This window comes from Taeniopygia guttata, chromosome 3 (assembly GCF_048771995.1).
Source record: "Taeniopygia guttata chromosome 3, bTaeGut7.mat, whole genome shotgun sequence".
Taxonomy (NCBI): Eukaryota; Metazoa; Chordata; class Aves; order Passeriformes; family Estrildidae; genus Taeniopygia; species Taeniopygia guttata.
The window spans coordinates 63,648,239-63,665,515 of record NC_133027.1 but is presented as its reverse complement, the minus strand read 5'-3'; the positions used below and the strand labels follow the sequence as shown (position 1 = coordinate 63,665,515).

General features: G+C 34.6%; 1 long non-coding RNA gene across 1 annotated transcript in view; it reads left to right on the top strand.

The window, feature by feature from the left end:
• Positions 1–1,263: 1,263 nt before the first annotated feature.
• The window catches only part of LOC121469721 (uncharacterized), a 69,776-nt gene continuing 53,762 nt past the window's right edge, over positions 1,264–17,277 (top strand). Inside the window, exons 1-3 of the long non-coding RNA XR_012055082.1 lie at positions 1,264–2,502; positions 3,044–3,074; positions 14,438–14,464. This is a non-coding gene — a long non-coding RNA (uncharacterized lncRNA). The remainder of the gene's footprint in view (positions 2,503–3,043; positions 3,075–14,437; positions 14,465–17,277) is intronic.

Genomic DNA, 17,277 nt, shown 5'->3' with positions numbered 1-17,277 from the left:
GGGACAATTTCCTCCTGTTGGGCATTGCAAAATTCTGCACATGTACAGCTGCCAATACTATAGACAGGGATGTTAGTGATAAAGACAGATGTGAATAGGGCCTACAATTTAGTTAGTGGCAAACCGGCAAAAAACAACTGGATTTTCTGAGGGGGGAGAGAGAGAGCAAGTGAGAAAGTACCTCTGGAAATCACTAAATGAAATTAGATTTAAAGAGAAATCTCTGAAATAAAATCACATAGGTAGAGTAGTTGAACAGATTAATGGAAATGAATAGCGTGGAACACAATTTCTTAAACTACCCTGTAGGTTACAAAACCTTTACTTAAAATGTAAGGTGATTTAACTTAATCTGACATTAGACTTTCAGAGAGGAATAAATATAGAATTGGGTTAAAGTTTATGAGAACATAGCTAGTCTATGTAGTTTTACAACAATTTAATTAATTTAGATCAAGATATATTGAGCATACATGATGGGCAGTGGCCTAAATGCAGATGTGGTCCACAATATAACTCTGCATGGTAAGGGAATAAGCTTGCCTAATATCTATGAAAAACAGTTTCATTCAAGTCTCAGCAGCAGCAGTAAGTGCAATAGAAGTTTGCTTTTCTTTATAAATTATTACAGGCAGAAAGAAAGATAGGTATGGTAATAAATAAATTGAAGATGTAATGGATACTGACAGTTTGGAATAAAAGCTAGAAAGGTGGTTGTGTGCAGTAACTAAGCCATGATTTCACATTCTGCAGATTTTATGCCAGTGCTTGTGTGACTTCTGAGATCTGTAAAATTTATCCTTACCACACCATTTTATTCCCCTTCACTGAATTTAATCATGCTATTCTCTTTATGCTGATTTACTGACATTAGCTATTCAGAACAAAATGAAGCTACTGGGTGAAAGATGAGAGAACTAGAAATTCTTCAGGAAGAATTTGGAACAGTTTCCAGCACTGATTGTTCTAGTTAGAGATGTACACATGCCCAGAGGGCCACAGGATTTGGGTGGAGACTGTCACACTGAGTAGAGTGCTGAGAGAAGAGAAAAAACTCTGTTTGGGGATCCTTTGTTTTTTCTACTCAAAAGAAAAAAAAGAAAACAAGCAGTGAAATATTTATGTTTTTATCATTTATACACAAACATACATAAATTATATGTAATACTATGGTATATGTAATAATGTGGTACTTACTGATTAATAAAAAACCAATTAGATTGAATTTTAGGTTTCACAAAAACTCCTTTGATACAAAACCTAGTTAAAATTTAAGTGGCTTCCAAAATACTATATAATAAAGTGTCTGACAAAAAATCGTAAGTGTTCAGTTATGTCAATTGTTCTTGAAGTGGTTTAATACAGTTGACAATAATTCAACAACATTTTTGAAATTTTTTTTTCTTCTGAAGTTTTCTGGTGATTTGTTAAGATTGTCTATGGAGGAGAGAGTAGAGGCAGATTGGGAAGAAGGAAATAGATTCCATACGAAAAAATCTTCCTGATTGGTGGTATTGACTGCTAATTCTAATGTTCATTCATAAAATAAAGTTGCATTTTGTTTTGTTCTATGGTAGTGGTGAACATGCACTGTAGTCTCTGTCAAATTTATGTACGGACTTTTATCATTGTAAATTGCCCAAAAGTTCATGACTTCCTTAAGCACATCAGTAATTTCTACAAAAAGAGTTTTTATAAAGAAAACAACAAACAAACAAACAAAATTTTTATTTTTGCTTTGGATTTTTTTGTGGCAGTAGAATTGTGTTACTTAATCTTCATGCATTCTATAAAGTAAAGTGATATGATTTTTTTGCTATGATTTGATGGACATTGAAAAATAGGTTGCTGGAACTCAGAAAAACTACCTGATAATTCAGTACTGGAATGTTTCAAGTCATAAGGTGAAAATGTTTTCCTTGGTACAACTGCTAATTAAATCCAAGCAACTATTTTTATGAATAGTCATAAAAATTATGACTGAAAATAATTCATCGCACAGTTTTGAGAACAACTTACAGGCAACATGTATACATTCATTATTTCTGTAGACCAGAATTAACATTTTATTTAATTGAAGTTTTTTATAATCTAAATATTCTTTTCTCCACAGGTTTTACATAACATAAAATATTGTCTTCTACAAAGAAAAGTGGCTTTTGTTATGAATTATGTCTTTGGCTTTCTATGGGCGTCAAATCATTATCTACAAAATAGTCCTCTCCATTTGTACTTGTCAGAAAGTTGTGCATGCAAAATCAATCAAGATTCCTATCCCACTGCCCTGAATCACGTCTTTATTAGATTACTTTGGAGCTGGATGAGTCACACCGCAAGACAATCACTGCAAGGTGGGAGAGCTTCACGCCATGACACTGGCTGGGAGTTCTGTTCAGGGCTGCTCTCACTTCTTTCTCCGGCAGTTGGTATTGGCTCCTTCATGTGTTGCTGTCTTCTAGACAGAGCAGCAAACCTACTGCAGGATTTCAATATGGCAAAATGGTCTCTTTTTCTTGTCTTTTCAAATACTGTATGACTTCATAAAGAGATAACTGCCCATGGGCATAGGTTTTCTTGATTTCTGTTTTGCATGACTTCTAAGTGTCTTAGAGCTTTGTATATCACAACTTCATGAGCTTAGATTTTAGTATTTGAAACCTGTGAGCTGTACAAAACATTTTATATGACCTAGTTGTGAGATGACTCAAACAGAACTGGACTACAAATGAAAACCAGGCTGTAAGGAATTGCAGCCATTGAATTAGGTGGAGATCAAATTATACTAGGCAAATTTTTAGACATGCCAGGATAAGTGGAATTAATCCTTCCTCTAGAAAATATTTACTCTATTTGATACTTTTTATGTGGTACTTTTTAAGAAGAGAAAAAAAGGCAAAACAGGGGTATTCACAAGAACAGAAGTTAAATGTGCTGAGTTCCTACCATCAGAGCATTTACAACTGAGAATTCAAATATTCAGAGCATGCTATCCTTTTAAGTTATAAACCAACTAACTAATGTATTTTAATTGTGTTTTTTAAAGATTACTGGCCGTGTTCCCAGACTTCACTATGGTAAGTGAGCTACTGATCTTTCACAGTCATCAAATATGTGTCATAAAATATTTCTGTCAGTGCTGTAGACTTTACATGTTCTGATTGTATGAATGTGAGGATGTATGGTGTATTTAGCTTAAAGCCTTGTTTGCATAACATGAATTTACATGCCTCCTATTCATGTCTATTTTGTCTCACTCTTCATAACTGCTTTATTTTGTAATTTTTCTTCAGGAAGGCATTTTTAGAGCTTGAGATGTTCCCTTTAGTTAAACCAGAGCTTGCTTTAGATAAATAGGATTTACTTTTCCTTTCAAACTTAATTACTTTTCAGAATCATGATCAATTTCCCGCCTTGCTTGCTTGAGGGGAGTGACACGGTAGGAGACCCTCATGCATTTGCTTTGTAATAAGCCTTTATTCATGCACTTCAGGCTATACAATCGGCTCCTCCACTCCAGAGCCTGTGCCTCTGTGTGTGGCTGCAGCCGCAGGCCTGCAGATTGGAATGCTGATGATGGGAGACCAAAAGTGCTGAGGAATGGGTTTGTGTGGAGAAAAGCAATAATCTGACTGTGACCATCCATGGGTTTTATGATATAAAATTAAGCTACCTTTGATGGCCTCTTTCTAGTTTTATTTTTTAATTTTTATTAGAGATTTCCCACATAATACCCTACCTAAAAAAATTCATTTTAGGATTTTCTTTTGTACTTGTTTCAAAAATGTTGTATAACAGAAGTATTTTTTTCTCTCATAAAAAGACATAATAATCCAAGACCCTGATAGTTCAAATAAGGAGTTTTTTTTTTGAAACAATAAGTTTCATGCTTCAACTTCTTGTTTGTCATTTTTGTCTGTTTTAAAATAAAGTCAATTTTAAAGCATGAATTCAGTTGCTAGGGAAAAGTTTATAGAAAGCTTATAGAAATATTATCTATAGTTTTGCTATGACAGCAATATTTCACATGAGTGAAAATCCACTTATATTCTTCACATTAATAGAAACCCCCTTCTTTTCCCAGGATCTGAGTGAAGACTTATTTGGGGCAGGGTGAGTGAGCACTAAAAATATTACATCCTACTGGAAAGCAATTTCGTTTGCACATTACTTCCTCTTAAAAGTCAGCTTCTTGACAATTTTACTTGCTATCTATTGTGATTGTCATGATTGGACTTCTTTAAATGGGCCATAACGCAATCAATTAGGAGAAGGAATAGTCTTCTCCTCTTCACGCAAGTGTTATTTAATAGAAATGGATAAAACATAGAGGCCCACATTCAGAGGTCTCTCCTCATAGAGACCTTTCTGGTAGAAAGATAGAAACATTTCTGGTCCTTAATAAAATATGTTACCTTGCAGACTTATTTACTGAAATGTTAGAATCATGGAATGCTTTGGGTTAAAAGGAACTTTAAACATCATCTGTTTCCAACTCCTCCTGCCACGGGCAGGGACAAATCCTGCTAGACCAGGTTGCTGAGAACCCAATCCAGACTGGATTTGAACATTCTATGAGTGTGGCATTTACAGCTTCTTTGGGCAGCCTGTTCCAGTGTCTCATTACCCTCATAGTGAAAGAGTTGAAGTAAAAGTAAAAATCTGTAAAAAGACAGAGTAAATGATCCTTCAGTGCTTCTTTCCACCCTATGAAAAACTATCTTCTGTAATTTTGGCTGTTTGTCCTCGTAGTGGGAAAGTGGGATAATAATTCGTCTTTGCTTTATTACAATCTCAAAAAAAAAAAAAAAAAAAAAAAAAAGTCTAAATTCTAGTATTGTGCAAACCAAATATTTAAAACAAACTTTGAGTTAAATTAAATTTCCATTGGGATTTCCATCTGAAGGACTGTAGTGGCTTAACTACAGGTTGCCAAAAGGCCTGGTTTTGAAAATTTCCTGTAATCTGTCTTAAATCTATCCTTGAATCAAAATCTTCAGAAAAGTTCTTCAGAAAACAGAGAGATGTAAAGAGGACATTTATTAACTACAAGTGTTTTGTTTTTTGTTTCTTCCTATTGATCCATTTACACTTCTCAAAAGTTTTAAAGCTGAAGTTTTTATCCAACAATGGGCCTTCTATCATTTCCCTTCTACTAACTAAGTGTGCTGTGACAGGAAGCTTTTCCTGTTGACTTGGTCTAAATTTAAATTAATGTGTGCCTCAAACCATGGGGTGCACTGTCTCTAAAGATCTGACAATTCAGTCCAGGAATAGGGTGGCGCATTTTTGAAACTGGATGAGCTGTCTTGTTCTTCAGAGAAGTGTGAGGGCTGCATAACAACTTTACTAATTGTCCCTTGAAAATCATGAAAACTTCAAAAGTGCAAGCATTTCTCCAGGAGGACTATACAAAAATAGAAATTAAAGGTAAAATTGACTGAGTGGCACAACTTGTCCATTTATTTCCAGTGCCTACTAACTCTAAGGATGAGAGAGGTCAATTCAGAGTATCTTTTTATTAGTCAGTTACAGTAACTCCTCCCTATTTTCCAGATTTCCTAAAGTTTAGGATGGGCCTTACAGTTTTTAACCTATTAGTCTCTACTTTTGTTACAGTTGTGTATGCAAAATCTGGTCTCTACAGAGAAGACTCCTATTCTATAGCAAAGGATCCTGGTCCTTGTGTACAAAACAAGTGGATTTTAGTCCAACAGAAGCATATCAACTATTACTCATTTATAAATGATGGTGTTTTTTTCACTTACATATAAAGCATAGTAAAGGTACACTTCATTTGATTAAGAGTAAGTAGTTCTTTTTTACTTTAAGACAAACATAAGTATTTACTTAAAACTAATTACTCTAAGACGGAGCAAGGGATTTTTTTCATGGAGGTCCTTAAAATATGTTTCTTTGGTATAGCTACCTTAATGTTTATATTTGGTAAATTTATGCAACTTCACAGAGACAACTATTCCTTTCTGTGGCATGGTTCAAAAAGTTTTTCATTAAAATAATAGCTACAGAGAGTGGTTTTAAAATATGATAATGAAATAATGTCTCAGATGTTATATTCACAGTAACAGCAGGAGAATGAACCAAAATCTGCAAGATAGAATGATATACAAACAAATTATTGTGATATGGACAAGGAACAGGAATTTGTTTTGCATTGTTTTGCCTTTGTTTCTGCTTATGACTGGGACCTCTTTTACATTTTAATGCAATTTTTAAAAATTTGTGTTATGTCCCATCCAGGACGTGAAAAACAAAAAAAAAGAGGAGAAAGGAAAGAAAAGGAAAAAAGAAAAAGAAGGAAAAATGTATTTCCAAGAGAAAGAGCTCTAAGTGTTCTTGCTTTCCATTTTCAGTCATTTAAACTACTGTCTTGGTTCTTCCTATATTTTGAAAAGGAGTTAATTGGACTTGTTTAAATGAAATTCCCTGACTCCAGTAGTGCCTCAAGCTAGCTATGACAAGAAGAATTAGATCATGAGAATTGAAAGCAAGTTTCTAAATCAGTATTTCTGAACTTGATACCTTCTATTATTGCAAATATGTGGAGATAGTAGGAAAAAACTTAAAACCAAACTGAACTCCTCAGTATTTCCATCAAGCAATATTTTATTTTTGCAGAACAGTCATTTTTATTTGCCACTAGTGATTTCCTTTTCCTTTCTGTGAATTAATAGGCAAACTATAGAGACAGGAGAAAAGAGATAACTTTATTGCTTCAACACCATCTCTGCAGTGCAGGAATTCATCAAAGTCCCATTTCCTCATGTAGGGATATTGTATGTTTAACTTTATTTCTCACATTATAATTACATAAAAATATTTTATAATTTTTTCTTTAGTAGGGTATCACCTTATCCTGTGGTATATAATAGGAGGCTAAAGTGAGATCGTTAAGGGGTTGCTTTTTCTTTCAGCTCTGTTATTCAGTCCAGAATTCTGTCCAAAAAAATGGGTTAGTGAGGAAGACAGGAAAAAATATGGAGGTCATTATTTTTGCAAAAGTGTTGAAAGGGTTGGAAAACTGAAGAATTATGCATTACGATGCTCCATGTATATTTGCATTTGAGTTTTGATAATTTTGGCAAATGTATTTTTATTAAATGCTATAACATAATAAAATAAATTTCTTGATGAGTGTTTTTAATGCATTTGTTTTTATAATATAGTACGAATGTGAGCAACTTATTTTTCTTCTGTGCTTATCTAAATTCTCAAGTATAGTGTTACCAAAGTCTGTAGATTTCTTCATCAGCATAATAAGCATATTAGACAAAAGTCATTCTCCATTTTCAACACTTTCCATTGTGAAAAAAATCATGCAATATTTTGTACAAGTGGTAGTTATATGGTAGTTAAACCATATGTCTAATGTATTTTTCTCAGTAAGACCTGAATTTTTACTTATGAATAACAAAGACAAAACCACACTTTTGCAGATTAATTAAAAGCAGATATTTTTATAGGACAGATATTAAAAAGGCAGATATTTTAATAGTTTGTCCTGAAAAATAAAAAAAGCAGATATTTTAATCGCTTGTCCTGAAAAATAGGACAAACTTGCACCTCTTTTTAACAACAAAGAAGAAAATACTTCTGAAATTCCAATTCACAAATCTCTATTGACAATTTTTTCAGTGTTTGCATGTGGGTTTTTTTGTGAAATCACACATGACACACCTCATTTTTCAGTATTTCTATTTCTGAGTATTCAAAGTGATATATCTAAATTCTGATGTAATTTCTCATGCTGAAAACTTCATGCTTATATTTCAGGACTGGGCATAGGGAAAAAAAATAACAAAACACAATGAACACCACAGCTGGAATTCATCCAGGTGAACTCAAATGTTCAAAAGTTCTTAAATGTTTGAATCTTAGCTAATCATCAGAGTTAATGGAAAGGAACAGGAACCTTTTCAGCTGAATCACTTCTTCAATCTTTTATACCTATTTTAGGATGAGATTAATCATTCTCCTGAAATTCACACATTTCTGCACACAGAATATAAAAGCTGTGTCAGATGGCTAATACTAAGACATCTAACTTTTGGACAAATGAAAATTAGGCATGATGAACTGCATCTATAATTGGTTGGAGTGGGAATTGTTTGGAACTTAGGAGGCAAAATGTGTTCAATTTTCAGTCTCCTTATGGGCCACTGTGGGATAGAATGGCAAAATCTCTCCCTCCAGTAAATTGATCATATTGCTAAAGAATGCTAAATTTAATCTTTACAGAAATGACAAAAAGGAAACATGAAGGACTGAGCCATTGGCTTCTCTGAATTGTTAGAAAGGATTTGAATTGAGTGTATCTTCCAATCTTCCATGCTGCTGTGTGCAGCAGCAGAAATCTGCATGAGAGAAATTCTCCATCCCCAGTCATATGCTACATAAACCAGGAAATTACATATAATGGTGTTCCAGAGAAGTATTTCCAATGCAGTGGAGGTGTGCTGTACTTTTCTACTGAGATTTGAACCCACTGATTGATCAGATTTTGTGTGTGTATACATATATACATACAAAACCTGTACATATATATGTATAAATTGTATTGTCTCTAAATTTTGGACAATATTCCAAGATTAACATGTAACTTTACAGTGGGCTGAATTGCTGATGGCCATTATACTGAAGTTGGCCATTATACTGAACATAAAAATTGCCGTTTATGTTCAGAGGGTTAGTCATGCTGAAGGAATAGTATACCATTGAAAATAAGCAAATGTGTGATGGTCAGGACCCTAGCTAGGAATTTCAAATGATACTGCGGACTCTTGTTCTATGTGGAGAGGTAGACCAGTACCCACAGGTATCTCTTACAGTGTTAAGTGGGCTTTGGTGGTCTCTGTAGCAAAGTTGAGACGTTTCAAAAGAAAAATTGTCATCGATTTATTGAATGTCATTTCAGTCTAGGTACAAATTAAAACTGTGAGTGTGGCTGTTTTGTTAAATTATAAGTTACATTTATTTCTTGCCCGTTTTGTCATTTGAATAATTTCTATGGCCAGCCTTGCGTTTGAAAAAAAAAGCTGCTTTTTTGTCTTCTTGAGAAATTCTGAGGTGTGTACATACTCCAGCTGCCAAAAGAGAACAGCCTTAGTTGACCTTTAGAAAAAGCAATGTGAAATTGGTTACAAAATTAAACTCTTGAGTGTGAGAAAGCAATGGCTTATGGAAAATACCTGAGAAGAGAGGAAAACCCTGGTCCATGACAATGAACAGGAAGGAAAAGGCATAGTCTCTTCTGGAGGTCCGCACTGCAGTGTGGGCAGGGCACAAGCATACATTACGTGGGAAATGCTCTACCTTAACAAAATTAAATTATATCCGTCTTCTGTTTCTGTGTCTGTCTGTGTAAACAACTAATTATGGTACAGGGTGAAACAACAACCACATAATCCACACCAGTCTTAGCAGAGACGTTTTCCTTCTTTTCCTTTTTGCCTTTATTATATGCCCCAATTCTCTGCATGCTGTGTGGCATGCAGTTGTCTGTTTAAGAAGGACAGGCAACAGACATATGGGTTGTCAGTAATAAAATATTTTGTGGAGAGGATACAGCTGTTCCTAGTTTAATATCTGACATCTGAAAGCGTCTGTATCACACAGAAAAGGCAAAAGAGAGAAACATTATCTCTGGGAAGCATACCAACACTGTTTCTAGCAAATCATTTCTGCATCTAGACATGTGCTATAAACTGATAAACATCCTTTTCTTATTGTCCTGAACAAACTACTTATTCTATTTCAATCTTTTCCAGCAGTCTGACTGCTTGATTTTGTCCTTTATAACTAAACTTAGCACTGATTGACCCAAGAAATCAAAGAGATGCCTAAGGTACTCATGTGAAATATATATTTTGTATAATCTAATTCTAACTCTGTGATATTTTCCAACCTTATGTCCTTCTCTTTATGGGACTTATGGTGCTTCAGATCTGGGATCTTCCCATCAGCAACTGATATGTTATAAAGGACATCTGTCATTCTCTTGATCCTAACCACTGCTAATGGCTCCTAGCCAAACAGACATCAAAACCAGCAATTTTTCATTACCTTGTTATTATCTCAGAAAGCTAGAAGTCCTGCTCAAAGGCATGAATTTAAAAGATGTGAACAAAATTGTAAATGGAGCTTTTCTCATCGCAGAATATTTTATGGCTGCCATATTTGCAGATAATTCTGCTGTCTAGAATTAGATAGGGCTGAACCAGTAAAGGTTTTATAATCCTAAAATCTGCAGAGACCTGCCCTCATCTGAGGACTGCAGAACAGTCTGTAAGATTTTTTAGCTCTGTGGGAAGTCAGGTGACTCAGGGTGAAATGAAAGAAGCTGCAAATCTGATTTCAGACCTAGCCTAGAGATCCACAGGACAGACACTGGTCAAAAATCCACCCAGAACAGCACCCTTGGCACTTCCTTTAGGGATTAGGCGCAATGTTGCTATCAGGCAATTGTTCAGACATTACAATCATCTCCCATGATGCAGAAGACCTATCCTATAAGACTTGCTCAGCCATGGAGAGCACAAAACATTTTCCCCATGTTACAGGAATACACTATGTTTTTGAGGTGAAAGTACAATATGAACTGGAAAAGAAAGTGCTCTCCCTATGGAAATTGGGTGGTTCTCTCCCTGAATAAAGGTGCTGATGGTGGGCCATTACCTGCTGGGGGTAAGGTGATGCCAATAGTGCAGACACAAAAGTTGGAGTGCCTTCCTCACCTCCCATCTCTACAGCTGTGACTTGGGCTCACCCTCCCCTTGGTGTGGCCTGCCTGTACTTTGGAGGTCTGTACACACGCTTGTGCTTGTTTGATGGCTGTAGAAGTTAAATCATAGAACCATAGAATGGTTTGGGTGTGAAGGGACCTTAAAGATCCCTTTACAAGGATCATATAATTCAAACTCCCCTGCCATGAGCATTGGTGCAACCTTCTAGGTCAGGTTGCTCAAAGCCCCATCCCGCCTAGCTTCAAGCATTTCAGGGATGAGGCATTTACAGCTTCTTTGGGCAATCTATTCCACTGCCTCTCCAACCTCTAAACCTATTGTCTTTCAGTTTAAAACCATAGTCCCTTGTCCTATCACCTTGTTCTTTACTTTTCCTTCACAAGTAAAACCTGGTTTTTTCCATCTTTGAATAGTTTCTTTAACAAAATTAGGATTTTATGGCACAATATATCAGCAGTTTGTTGCATTCCAATCAAACTTATCGTGCTGTATTTACAGTGGGCTGGTAAAATTAAAACACTCCCTGATCTCCCTTAATGTAATCACAGAGGTATTACTATAAAAATGCTTAGATTGATAGAGCTGATTTAAGTACACTGGAATTACATCAGTTTTAGTGGTGTCAAACTGCACCTACACAGATGTGTAATTCTTTCAGTGGAAACTCACAGGAGGTACTGATTCAGTATGTGCTGAATGCTATAAATAAATAACATCCAGTTTGTATACAGCCCTCAGTGAAGAGAGGAGGACCAATGCAGTATTTGAAAGCAGCAAGATGCAATATCTCTGTGTTTATTTGACTCACCTCGCTTGGGTAACTGCCAGTTTTAAAAAATTAACAAAGAAAATGCTTTGGTTTTACATGTTTAACTCTGAAAGCCTGCATATTTCATATCTGCTTGGGGAGTATAATATTCATGAGAAAATGAACTCAGATTTCTCTACTGAGGTTAAATGATACTGGTGATAGATATTTTACTGGAAACAGACATATATAACAGCAGTGACCTGAATATTCAATACAGGGTCAATACATTTGCTTTGTCAAAGATAAAATATTAGTTTTAATTCTAACAGAACATGCTGAAATGCAGTTAATAATATTTAATTATTTGAGATTTGCCAAGTAGATGACAAACTCCTTCTCTGCTTACACTGCCAGTCAAACTCTCTGTTCTCATAAGGCTCTCAAGGACTGGTGGGCCTTAAAATCTGTGTACTACATCTTTTGTTCCCATCTCACACCTGATACGGTTGCCAATAACTTGTGTTTTTCTTCAGTATACATGTTGAGCAAAGGTAGCCATTTCTTGTTGATCTTGGCCAATCTCACCTGTTCTCGTGCTGGAGATAATTTCTCCCTCTGAAGGGCCCACACAACTGCTGGTAGGGACCAGGCAGGGAATAAGGACATGGGTATTATTTGTCCTCATTTTTTCAAACCTGTGTAATTATAATGATTCTTCAGTGAAGAATGTGGTCCAACAGCTGTTTATATAGGAGGTGACAGCAAAGAGCAGCACAGGAATGGTAAAAAGCTGTTCAGAAACAAAAGATAGGAGTAATACCAAAAGTGAAATGAAAAAAGGTTTTTTCTACAGCAAATACAGTATAGAAGGACACCTTTGCATATCCAAGCCTTCTGAAGAAGAAAATGAGAAAATTGAGCTATTCTCATCCTTAACTGCTCCTCAGGTTAATTACTGCCACTGTTAAAAGAGGGTGCATTTAACACAGGTTTGCATTTCTGTTGTCTGTAGGGCACAGGGATACTATAAGCTAACAGAAATTAATAATTTTTGAATATTCTTTGTCTCTAATCCAGTGGGAGGACATACCATATGAAAGTTTAGACAGAGAGGCAAAATTATTGATCTATTGCTCTTTTTCTAATCAGATCTATTCTAGGTTATGTCTCTGAGTTTGTTTATTCCATTTTCAGGTGCTTTCAAGATGTTATGTCAGAAAAAACCGACCTATATTTTTATTTTATCCTAGACTTTATAGTTTCTTTTTTATTATATTTACACCAATGTTTATAATGTGCATTTCATTGATAAAATTTTAATACTGGTGTTTTAAAAGCCTAGCCTTCAGCTTCACATAACTAATTTGTTGTAATAAAAGTAAAATAAAACCACAAGAGAGGCAGTGCAAGATATTGCTGTAATGTGCTCCAAGTAATGAATAGGCACTTGAAATAACTGAAAACAAAAAGTACATAGATAAGCAGAAGCATGCAATAGTAATTCACTTTGAGATACCAGTGAAAAATCATTGAGAAAGTGAATAATTATGGATTTGATGGATATTTGGGTGGTGATATCAGAAGCAGTGAAGGTACTGGAGAGAGGGTTTATTTCCTATTAAACAGGTGCCTATCTGGACTCCTTTGTTGGTGTTTTTGGTTTTGATCCTATTGAAACTTTTCATTTTGGTTTTGATTTTTTTCTTTAAATTATATTGATTTTTTGCCTACTCTAAAATAAATCATGATTTGTGTTAATTATTGAGCAAAGACTTATCTGTATTGATGTGTGCTATACTGACCACTATTAAATAAATTCTGCAGATACTTAGATAATTGCTTTTGTTTAAGAATGCTAACTCTTCCTTTTATTCTAACGTTAAATCTTTAAACTTAATTGTAGTTAAAAACAAATAGACACTTTGAAATGTTCTAATTTTCATTTGGAAAAAGACTTTTATTTTACTATTGAGCATTAAATAATTTATCAAATGAAAAGGACAGGAAAATAACTACACTTTTCATATCACTTTGAGATTTCACGACTGTGTTGCAAGTCTTTCACAGGAACAAATTAACACATTAGCATGCTATTAAAAATAATTTTGTAATTTAAATACACTCAGTTAAACCTATTCAGGTCAGTAAATCTGAATACTTCTTTAAATCTTTAGCACTTTGTTTTGCAGTTATAATCTTCTTGTTACATAGGAATATTTCATTTTACATCAATTTTGGAGTGTAATAAATTGCCTGAAAAAGAATGTCATAAATCAAATTATTAGGTGGAAATTAAAGCCAGCATTTACAGAAATGGAGGAACTTATCTGATTCTTATCTGAGATACTCTCCAATTTTCATGTTCATTCTTCAAAGTACAGGCACAAGGTTTCACTTAAAAATGTAATTTCTTTTATATTGACAATATGATTCTTACCCTGATGTTATTTTCAGAAACATCTGAGTCATCTTAACAAGAATTATTTTAAAAGTGTATCAGAAACAGGGATCCAACTATTTCTAAGAGTTACCAGAAAAGCTGTGTAATTATGCAAAATGAATGATATTATTTTCTGTTTTCCCTTTCTGCTGTCTACCATAAGAGCCACGCATTTGTGCATCAGTCAAGTATATTTAGGGGGAAAAAACATGTGTCATTCCCATTGCTGTGTTCCTCCTCTACCCACTGCAGTTTATAATCTTTCTAGGCACTATTCTCCAAACTGCTGTATCAAATGACTAGCACAGGATGAGTCTGATTATTTATCATTCATTGCTGCACCTAGAGCTTGATGTGATTAACTCCTGGTCATGCCTGTGTTTGTAGGAGCTGTATGTTCTTAATATCTGTCCATATCTCCTCATTCCTACTCAATGCCAGCTGTGGTCTCAATCTCACTTTTATCCTCACTTATGTCTTTTGCAGCAAAGGAACTGGAGGACATAGGCATAGGTAAGTAATTTTTAATCCTTGCTGTGGGTCATCAATGGAGCAATTTCCAGAAGAGTGGATGTGCTTCCTCTTCACCCCCTTAAAAAATTCAGCAAGATTTGTAACCACTTGAGCCTTTTGCCTCTTGGTGAAAAAAAAATTATATTCCATCTCTAGTAGCTTTCAAAGCTTCCAATTTGCACAAAAGATAAGTACTGAATAAATGTTGAAAAGGATTGCTCTCAGAGTTACTCATTCTAATGCTAGGAAGGTTGCTTACTAAACATATTGTAAATTGATTAACTATCAGAATGATCCACATAAATATCCTCCACTAGTTTGAAAATTAAATGTGCTTGACCATTGATCTGCCAACAGTAGTTTAGCTCTAAAATACTCTACTAGTAATTGTGCAACTTAATTTCCATGATTTGTGTATTCTTATTTATTTATGTATTGTAGCAATTTATCATAGAAAAATCATATGGCAGTCATAAACTTGAGCAGATTATGTTAGAGAATTTTCAACTCCAAACGGAGACAAAGTAAATTTCTATTTCATGCAGATGTATTCTCCAGATTGTTAAGTTGCTTTCTAGGAAATGCATGTTGGATCTTCCACAAGATGTATGCTTTTTCCTCTCATTAGATGTACTGGCAAATTATTGACATCTTTTTATACTGCTGTTGAAGAATATTTTTTTAATTCTCTCTATAAAGTTCTATTGATAACTAAGATAAAGCATAACACCTCCTCAAACAATGTGTTTTGGCTTTATGTATTTACTTTGAGTATTCAGTTTCTGTTGAGCTATAGCACATTAACAGGTGCCGATAAAATTATATCTATGGAAAAGTAAAAATATCCTTTTTCCTATTCTCTTGTATTTTTATTAATTTGGCTAATTTGATTTTATGCTGGTATGTCTATTGTTGTCACCTTTACAAAACAACTGTAGAAATTCCATAGACTCTTCATATGTTCTAACCTAGTTTGAGAATAAAATGCCATAGCAATTGCCAGATGTCAGTAACTCCCTAGAAGAGAAACAATACTGATAGAACAACAGCATGAAATTTATGCTAGATTATCTCTATGAATGACATTAGATTTAGATGGACAGTTTAAGTGAAGTTTAGAAATGTAATGGAGCATGCATTTATTTTTTACTTTTTTTTAGTATAGTTTTGTTATAAAGGAAATGGCCCAGGAGGAAAAATGTGAATTATACTTACTTTATATAGAAGGCAAATTAGGAATAAAGTACCTTCTCCTGTGAAAAAGCCCACAGTATTTTTAACAAGAACAAAGAATATATTTTATATAGTATTATAAACTCAGTACAATATGCCACATACAAACCAGTATTTTATATACTGTAAGGAACTGCTGCCCATATATTGATACTGTACTAAACTATAAGAAATATGCTGATGTGGCACAATGCATACACTTTGCCTGGGATTCACCTGACTTCAATGTCTTCAGTGGAGATACAGTAAATCTATTTAAGGGCCCACTACAATAATGTATCTTACTAGCACATATTTAAACCAGATCATCCAATCAATCACACACACCTCAGCTGAATCTTACCTGGCTTTACTAGTGCTATAACTTACAGTAACTTCGTCTGTCCTCCAAATTCCAAGAACAAAAATAGCTATTTGGGAAAGCTTAGAAAAATAGCATAGAAAGTATAAATAATGATCGATCAGGGAAAACTTCATAATTAAGAAGCACAATGAATAATGGAATTAGCCATCAGGAGGGACATAAATCTGATAAATCTTTTACTTGACAAAGTACTAAGCTTGTGCAGAAAAGATCCAGACTTACTAGGAAGTGGGTCTTGAATTTATCTCTAGCTGCTGTGTACCTGAACATGACAAGGTCTCAAGTCTCAAGAGAATCATCAGCCCCAAAAATTTAGTTCTTGTATTGCAATGTAATTTCAGGTTACGTAAGACTGAACACTTATCTGTCTTCCTTACAAACACTTCAAATTTTACTGACAGAAAGTTAAAATGTACAAACTTCCTCTTAGAGTCCAGCTCCGCTAAACTTTATATTATACTGCTGAAATACGACCCTGAATTCTATGCTGAAGAAACCCACATTACACCCAACTTAAAAACCATTTCAATATCCCAGTGAAGCACTATCCTAGTGATCTACAATACTTGAAGAAGAATTTTATCATAAAAGCATGCAAACAAACATTGCAAATACAACTGTCATAAAAGTCTGCACATGCAATAATAGGGGGTTTTTTTTGAATGGTATGGGACTATCTGAATGTTTATTGATAAGTCATAAATTAATAGGGATGCTAATGTCTTTCATATGCTGATATCTCCGCATGTACTGGTAGTCATGTGGCTAACACAAATTAAAAGTTTCTCAGCTCAGAAGGATCAGGGAGCTGACGATATTCTCATTGCAACCAGTGGGAATACTTTGTGTTTTGAAGAACAAAAAGTCTTTAGGACTGCAAAGTATGTTGACATACAATCTAAAAATAAAGGGGCCTATTTTTTCTGGCCTAATTACAAGATGTACTCATCAAATGCACTGAAAATCAGAAATTTAGAGAGAGGAACGATAAAAAGTTTATAGATGTGGGATTTGGGATTTGAAGTACAAAGATAGAATAGCACCTTCACAGAAATCACTCTGTTGACACATAAATAAATTTGTTAGCCAGGATTGTGAGGGTTTCTGACCTCCCAGGTTTCAACATTAGGGGAAGAAAAGAAAGCAACTGACAGATGGGATATTTTACATCTGTAAGGTGATGTATCACTATATCTAAGTTAATTAAAAGTTATTC